The following is an 8,743-nucleotide window of genomic DNA, read 5'->3' on the forward strand; positions in this document are numbered from 1 at the left end:
TCCCCCTGCCTGCGCCCGGCTCCGCGGCTGGGGTCACCAGGGCGGGGGCACAGGGTACCCCCAAGGCAGCCTCCGGGTCCTGGCGCTGCTCTGGCACGGGAACGCGGGGGCAGCGGGACGGGTTGGGCTGCCAGGGGAAGCTGCTGCCAGACCCCTGCCTGTGCCCAGGATGAGACCCGCAGGAAAGCTGCAGGGATGATCCCACATACCAGGGCACTGCGGGACACTGGGACACCAAGGGACACTGGGATGTTTTGGGACACTAGGATGTTTTGGGACACTGGGACACCAAGGGACACTGGGACACCACGGGACACTGGGACACCACGGGATGTTATGGGACACTGGGACACCATGGGACACTGGGATGTTATGGGACACTGGGACACCATGGGACACTTGGATGTTTTGGGACACTGGGACACCACAGGACACTGGGACACCAAGGGACACTGGGACACACGGGACACTGGGACACCACAGGACACTGGGACACCATGGGACACTGGGATGTTTTGGGATACTGGGATGTTTTGGGACACTGGGACACCACGGGACACTGGGACACCACAGGACACTGGGATGTTATGGGACACTGGGACACCATGGGACACTGGGATGTTTTGGGATACTGGGATGTTTTGGGACACTGGGACACCACAGGACACTGGGACACCATGGGACACTGGGATGTTTTGGGATACTGGGATGTTTTGGGACACTGGGACACCATGGGACACTGGGACACCATGGGACACTGGGATGTTTTGGGAAATTGGGACACCACGGGACACTGGGACACCATGGGACACTGGGATGTTTTGGGAAATTGGGACACCACGGGACACTGGGACACCACGGGACACTGGGACACCAAGGGACACTGGGACACCACGGGACACTGGGATGTTTTGGGAAATTGGGACACCACGGGATGTTATGGGACACTGACAGGCCACGAGCCCGGGGCTCTCCTTTGCCCCAGCTGCCTCTGCCCCGTGCTCAGCCACCCTCGGAGCATCTGAGCACCAGCCAGCAGAGGGGAATGGCTCCATCACCAGCTCTCGCAAATGGGAAGTGGATTTCCAAGTGAGAGGAGCCAAAATGACTTGCATAACATAGGAAACAATTCAACAATCAAAAAAATCTTTCACTACTTAATAGGATTTTATAAATTGAATTATCTCCGTAAGCACTGACAGTCCGAGCCGATCAATCAATTAAGGGATGCCAGGCTCGAGCCCGCAGACCCGCTCGGGGAGGGTGCTGCTGGCAGGGCCCTGGCTCCTCTCCCATCCCCTGCCCCCCGGCAGGGCCCTGCCAGGACCTCCCCCACCTCTCCAGGGCCCTGCAGGAGAGCCCAGCCTGACCTTCAGGGCCACACCTGGGACACGGGCCCAATCCAGCTCCGTGTGAGTGGAGCCAGAGGGCCCTGGGGACCGGCAGCGTGCTGGGTGTCCTCTCTGTCACTGGAGCTCCTGTGGAGGTGTTCAGGAGCTCCTGTGGAGGCTCCTGCAATCTGCCTCTGCCACTGAGCGCGCATTGATGCGGAGGGTGCAGCGGGTTATTGATGGCGTGTAGGACCAGGTGTTCACAGACGAAAGGTTAGTTTATTAATCCTCTGGGAGACCTTATGAAAAACAAATTCAGGTAAACAACATATTTTTCTTGACTGCTTTCAAGATTTAAGGCAAGGATCCTGTTCTTGGAGTCTCTTCGATGCATTTCCATTGCACTCTGTTATTACATTCTTCAAAAAAGAGAGATTGCTTCTCGTGCCACGTTCTGGGAGAGAGAAACCTAATTGAATCTGCTGCCCATGTAGCTGGACAGCATCTCCTTCCCAGTTATGGATGGGCTGGAGAGTCTCTGAAGCACATGGGCAGGCCCATTGGAAAGGCATTGTTCTGCTGGGTGCCTACCTGCAGTGCCATGCTGTGTCCCTTCCTGGGGCCCACCAGCTCAGCTCCTGTGGTGCCCAGCCTTCCTATCCCACAGACATTCCCTCTGTGCCCAGAGCAGGTTTTGTTGTGGCTCTTTGTCCAGCCAAGGTGGGGGGAACATGGGTTTCCAAGTGCCCCCTCCAGGGAGGACCTGGGCTCACTGGGGGCTCTCGGGGGTGGCACAGACACTTCCCAGCCCCCGCACCCCGCAGTGCCCAGAAACACCTCCACCCCTCCCAGCGCTGCCCTAGATGTGGCAGGACAGAGCCCCCAGCCTGGAGCCCACCCCAGAGCCCACCGAGAGGAGCCAGCTCCCAGGTGGCCACCCTGGGACCAGCGGGGACAAGTGGGGGCTAATTTGAGGAGGAATGGCACGGGGAGTGCCAGGCACTGTGCACTGCTTCGTGTAAGCTCTGAGCATGGTGCTCAGGAGAGAGAAATCCCTTTGCCCTGTTTATGACCAGTGGAACTTGATTAAGCACTGAACTTTAATTAATTGAGTGGCTTGAAGTAATAAGTCCTGCCGATTTGCTTTGCCCAATGAAGAGGTGAAGAGTTAACTCCCATTAAGTGTCAGGTGTGAGGGCCAGCCTGGCACGAGCCCCACCATCGATCAGACGAGGCGCAGACACCAGCGCTGCCCGGGCCCCCCAGCCCCCCCTGGGCTCCCCAGCCCCCTGGGCCCCCCAGCCACCCTGCTCCGACGTGTCCCGGAGCCCTCCCCATAACCCCGGAGCCAGAGGGGGCAGCGAAGCCCCCGCCGGGCCGGGGAAGCATTCCAAAGGTCGGCTCCCCATCCCCTTCCAAGGTCCTGAGGCGAATCCTCTCAGTCCAGCGTGTGCTGCAGAGCCAGGAGCAGAGGGCAGTGAGGAGGAAAAGTGAAAAGTGCAGTGCAGGAAGATTCTTCCCACCAGAAGGGGCTGGAGCAGGAGGGTGAGGCGTGCCCTGCCTGTGCTCCAGCGTGCCTCTCCTGCTCCTTAAATTGATTGGCACTTTCTATTTGAGGAAAAATGAGTTCTTAAAATTGAAATACTGGTTATTGTTATGGTAATACAGCAAGGCTGTGGCAGCAGAGATTTTAAGATACAAAAAAGGTTAGTTTGAATCAAGCAGCTGAGAGGTGAGTCTATATAAAGTACTCAGGACTAATGAGTTCCGAGGGATCTGCGTATCGGGTCTGGACCCCTTAATGCTGCTGATTCAGGTGGAGGGTGCAGGTAATCACCAAGATAACCCGAGGCCTCTGGGATCATTACTGCTTTATCACATTTTGTATAAAATATTTTCGGCCTCATTTAGGATGTCAGCCTCTATCAAACGTTTCCTGGCGTTCAGAGTGCAGCACAGCCCTGCGGCTCCAGCGTACCTGGAACCCTCACCAGCCTCCCCTGGCCCAGCACACCTGGAACCCGCACTGTTCTCTGCAGGCTGGTGTCCCTGGAACCCTCCTGTCCCACCAGGAGAGGCACTCGGGGCACCCCAGACTCTCTGAGGGGGCCGTGGTGCTGAACAGGAGATTTGTGAATAATGTGAGAACAAAAGTATTGAGCCATATTAGCAGGACATAGTGACTGATTCCCAACATCTGTTATTGCTTTCTCTCATCTGTACCTGAAATTAGCAATTTAGGGCCCATACCTTTATTTGGAAAATAACAGTACAGAATTATAAAAGTTTAATATGCTCTCAGTAAAATGAAAAATGAGCAGTTATGATATTGTCTAACACTTTCAAATGTGTTTATTAATTCATGTTTTAAATCATAAGTTTCATTCTGCAGGAGAGTCATACACAGCAATAAGCAAGTTTTAAAATATTAATGAATAAACAATATTTCTCTATTGAAATATAACATGCTTCTTTGAACAATGTACCAATGGTAATAAATCACAACCAGCAGAAAATTGCATTTCATATTTAATACAACTTGAACTCTGCCTTTTTATAAATGATATCTTTTTTGTTTAATTGGCGTCAGTTCAGATCTAGCAGATTGCTAATAAAATTCTGGATTTCCATACTTAATGACGCGTGCTCTTTATGCTGAATTTTATCACGAAAAATGCAACCTTTTATTATACGAATAGCAGGCGCTAATAGGTGATCTCCCAGCATGGGCAATGGCCCCGCCTGCGCTCCCAAAGCCTCACCCGGGCTCCCCCGCGGCCAGGGCTGGCCGGGTGCCACATTCCCCTGCTCCGAGGGGCATCCCAGCGAGCTGAGCGTGTCGGGCACTGGGGGGAGGAGGAGGAGGAGGAGGAGGGTCCCTTCCCCCACGGGGGTCCCTGGCCCGGAGATGTGCTCATCGAGGACACCCCTGGGCCCCCACCCACCCCACGAACAGGGGCTCACCCAGGGGCTCTAGGCACCCCTCAGCACCCGCGTCAGCACCGCGGAGAGGAATGAAAGTAATTGGGTTTAATTAGCCTGTATAAACACGATCCTTAAATTCGTTGCCACATGAGGGTTTTGGCAGTCTCCAATAAATTAATCCTTTTTATTATATCAATGACAGGAAGATGATCAAATAGGCTTTGATATAGATTTGGGGATTTAGCACCTAGTAGCGCTCTGACATGCTTGAACTTCCTGCTGCTGCTGCTGGAGGCAAGAATGAGGCTACAAAGAGCGTCTGCTCCGAGCCGCTCCCGGGCGGAGCGGGCGCGGGGACACGGCCACGGGGGCGCCGGGGAAACTCGGAAGAAAAGTTTGTCTTCAGGACTCGTTGGGTAAGTTGGGTTTCCAGAGGGCAGGGTGCCGAGAGGAGAGGTGCGGGAGCGGGGGGCACGCTGATGAGGCTGATGAGGCGCAGCAATTAGCGGCTCGGGCCGGCGCAGCCCCGGCTCCGCGCCCGGCCGCGCCTCTCCTTCCTGCGGAGCCCCGTGCAAACCGCACCGTGCTGAGCCCGGGGCTCTGCTGGCGCTGCAGGAGCCCTGGCACAGCCGTGCCGGTGCTGCACGTGGCACGGACGGTGTCCCACGCACTGCTGGGACACAGCCCAGACCTGTGGCTCGGCTCAGCGAGGATCGTAATGCCGGCTCCATCCTTCCACTGCCCCGGCTGCAGGAAGGAGCCAGCGGCTTTGTAATTCAGGAGAAACTAATTCGGTGTCAGAGAGATGGCCCGGTGTGCCCACAGAAGGTGAGGGGCCCCATGTCCCACCTGGGAAGGCCTGGAGACTGGTTCAGCTCCTGTGCCATCCCAGGCGTCCCCCATCCTCCCTGGGCACGATGGCCCAGCATCTGATGCACACAAAACCTTCTCCAGCCCCTGCAACCAAGGAAAGGATCACTGGATGGGGATTCTAATCATATATTATATTACCATGTCATATTAGACTAATAAAATCCTAATATGATACAGGAATGGGGAGCATATCATAATTCCTCTGTGACTAATACAATGCAGGCAATAAATCACTCCAGGGCTTATCCTTAACAATTGTATCAGAGCTTTCTGTGTCACACTGATAACTCAGTCCCTCTGATCTAATGGTTCACTTTTCTTCACAGTCCATATGGCAGTGACATTAAAGCTAATGAAATAAAATAAAATTTGCCAATCTTTGAAGAATTCCATTCTTTAAAAAAGATGTATTTTATTAACACAAACTGGAAACATGTTCAGTTACTCACAGTTACTTTTATCACATTGGCAATACACGGCACAGAGAGTGGCGGTGGCACTGCCCCTCGGCTCGCCTGTGGTCAGGACACTGCTGCAGGATCACACGGTGCCAAGTCAGCAGAGCTGCCCCCACTGACCCAGCCCCGCGGGGCACGGATCCTGCCATGCCCCAAGGTCTCCCCAGCCCTTCCCTTCCTGGGCTCAGGATCGCCCGTGGCCTCCAAGCCCAGATACACGGGGAGCCGGGCACAGCGGGAGCTTGCCACCTGCTCCACTGTCAGCAGATGAAGGTTTGCTGTTCTCTGGGGGCTCTGAGGCTCTGGGCTGCTCCCACGGCAGGTCACAAACCAGAGGCACCGTGTCTCCCCAGCCGCAGGGCTTCTCAAGGCACCTCCCGCAGGACACAGCAGTGGCCGTGCCATGGTCCCCACGGTCCCCATGGCACAGCCGGTCAGACGGAGCTGGGGCTGGTCCCAGAAGTGGCTGTCGAGCCGTGCCCAGGGGAGCAGCGTGGGTCTCTCCTCCAGACACCCTCGTGCCTGTCCCAGTGATGGATGCCTCAGTCAGGTCAGTGCTGAGCACAGGAGATGGCAAATCCTGGGACCTGCTGCAAATCCTCCTTTTGGTCCTGCCGTGCTCCACGCGGGGTCTGAGGGCTGGCGCCTCCCACGGCTGGTGGGCTCCGGCTGCAGGGCTCTCGTGTGCCAAAAGCTCAGACGCGGGCGCAGGGAATCAGGATGGTGCTGCTGAGCTGGCAGGCTGGGAGGGCTGAGGGTCTCCTCCCCTCATGTGAGCCGCTCTTCCTGGAGGCTCCGAGGGCCCTTCGGGGTGTAGCTACTGGGTGAAACACAATATACCATCAGCAGCTTGATCCTAGTACTGGTGCTGGCAGTAAACCTCCCTGATGCGTGATCAGGCCTCAAGGATAAGATGTTTATTATTTGCCATGGAACCACGTGGCTGCTCTCCAACGTAAGGAAAAGCCAAATTGCACTTGTAATTCAAAGAGACCCAAAGCCTTAATGCTGCAAAGCAGCAGCTAATGATGCCCAGCGGGCGTCGGGCAGCAAGGGCGGCCCAAAGGTTGTTGATGGCCTTCCTATGAACCTCCTCAGTGTGTGACAGGTCCTTGCCTGTGGCCAGCAGAGATGTGATCAAGATGAGGGACGTCTGAGTGTTCATTACGCTGCCTACTACGCCTCCGCTGACACACTTTACATTTAAAATATAAAATACCGTTTCCACTGAGCTGTAGCACGAACACTGAGCGTGTGTTGGGGAGCTCCATTAGCAAATGCAAATTGTTGGGTGCTTTGTCCTCAGCATGCAGAAGTCTTCGGCAGTCCACAGTCCCCACCTGCCCCAGCTCCGGTTAACTGATAACAAAGGCTTTGCAGTGCATGTCTAGATATTTGCTTGTTTATTGAAATGCACCACCTGTGGAAGAAGCAGCACTGTTCAATTCCAAACCTGATGGAGGTGAGTCTGCTCTGTGAACAGAGCAGCAGCAGCCACTGGTGTGTGACAGCTTGGGGTGCAGTGTTGCCACGGCCCGGGGGAGAGTGGGAGAGCAAAGGTACTTTACAAAATACCCTGATACAAGAATTGTTGAGAAAAGCTGAACCACAAGCTCACTGAATCATGCAAATAGTTGTCCAGCCCCCAAACCAACACCTGGAGGCTTGAAGAGCCAAAGGGAAGGGAAGGGTGGCCCAGCAGCTCCTCAGAGCCGCCGAGCCGCGGCTCCAGCCCGGCAGGGGCTGGTGCTGGTGAGCGCTCGGCCTCCTCCTGCCTAGCTGCACTAACCCAACTAGGGAGTAGTTGTATTTATCAAAGACCATTTGCTGCAAGTGATTAACGTTAATTTGATTTCCTGTGAGTCAATTTCCTTGAGATATGGTAAATAGGCTATTACCTGTTATTGACCTTTACTTTATTAAAAAGACTTAAAATTAGCATTTATATATATACGTCCTTCCAAAAAAGTTTTTTTAATAAAGAAAAATATTTTTATAATCGCATTAGACTTGCTAGCTGAGGCTATATCTCCAAAGTTAATGTTAAATAAAAATGGTAATTAAGAGTGAATATGATGATGGTTTTTAAACTCATCTAAAGGCCTGACCCCTTCCTTTACCTCCACTTGATTTGTGGCTCCCAGGCAGACCAGAGTAGCAGCGGAGGCAGGCGCTGGCAGGTGGAAGCCTTTGCCCAGGATGTGCCTCTCCCAGGATTTCCAATTCTCTCCTGGCAAGAGGGCACAAGGACGTGCTGGTGTTTAAAGAGATGCTCAGCTCCTGCTCCGTGCCAGCTCGCTCCTCTGGAGACCGACACATCTCCTCGGGCTGACTTGAACTGAGCAGGAAGAAATTACATCAACGTTTGATCATGAAAGCAAAAAGTTTATTCATGTTTGAAACTACATATAACTACCACGAGGAAGACTTTTCAATCCAGGGTGTAATCCAGTTAGAAAGTAACACGAAACGGTTTAATACATTAGAATCACTGCCACAAATTATTTTCATGACTCAATCAGTTTCAGAATCGCATACAATACAAAAGAGAGAGAAAGGGCCCCTGCAATCCAGGGGGATGTACAGTACTGAATACTGAAGTCTGTATGCATTACAATTAGTTGTTGGTTTTTGCGTGTATTAGTAACAAGATGAAGAACATTCAAAATGCTTCTCAGTATTTACAACAGTTGCACTGTTTTGTGTCCAACCTAAGACCCCATGTTTCCACTTCCGCTTCTTTAGCAGTTGCCAAGGCAACCCTGATTTGTAGGAGATTACAATGTACATTACATTTCGTGGGGAAACAAAGAGTTAATTACAAGATGCAAAAAGATAAGAAAGAGACAAACTACAGCGTGAGTATCGTTCAGAGGTAGTAAGTGAGCACTCTAAGCTACAGAACATGTTGAAAGTCTATTGGTTTGTATGAGTTCGCATGAGGTAATAAAGCTGTGTTTGATTGGTGAGATGTATAAATACTCTTTTGCTACACTATGTACAACACTCCATGTCACGGTGCTCTTTCCTTTCCTTTTCCTTTGTTTGTGGTTTGCTGCCAAGCAGAGGCACCAGCCCTTGGCAGGCGTGGGTAGCACCCAGCTCGTACTGTAAAACCCCGGGTGGTGGCGTGCACAGAGACCAGCAGCAAGAGTC

General features: G+C 53.1%; 1 protein-coding gene across 5 annotated transcripts in view; it reads right to left on the minus strand.

Annotated features, from left to right (window-relative positions):
* Positions 1-7,951: 7,951 nt before the first annotated feature.
* Positions 7,952-8,743, minus strand: part of PBX3 (PBX homeobox 3) — a 101,792-nt gene continuing 101,000 nt past the window's right edge. For all 5 annotated transcript variants that reach the window (XM_053962069.1, XM_053962066.1, XM_053962068.1 and 2 more), the window contains one exon: positions 7,952-8,743. This exon is cut by the window's right edge and continues 768 nt beyond it. The gene's annotated coding sequence lies outside the window, so the exon portion shown is untranslated.

Source organism: Vidua chalybeata, chromosome 21 (genome assembly GCF_026979565.1).
Source record: "Vidua chalybeata isolate OUT-0048 chromosome 21, bVidCha1 merged haplotype, whole genome shotgun sequence".
Lineage (NCBI taxonomy): Eukaryota > Metazoa > Chordata > Aves > Passeriformes > Viduidae > Vidua > Vidua chalybeata.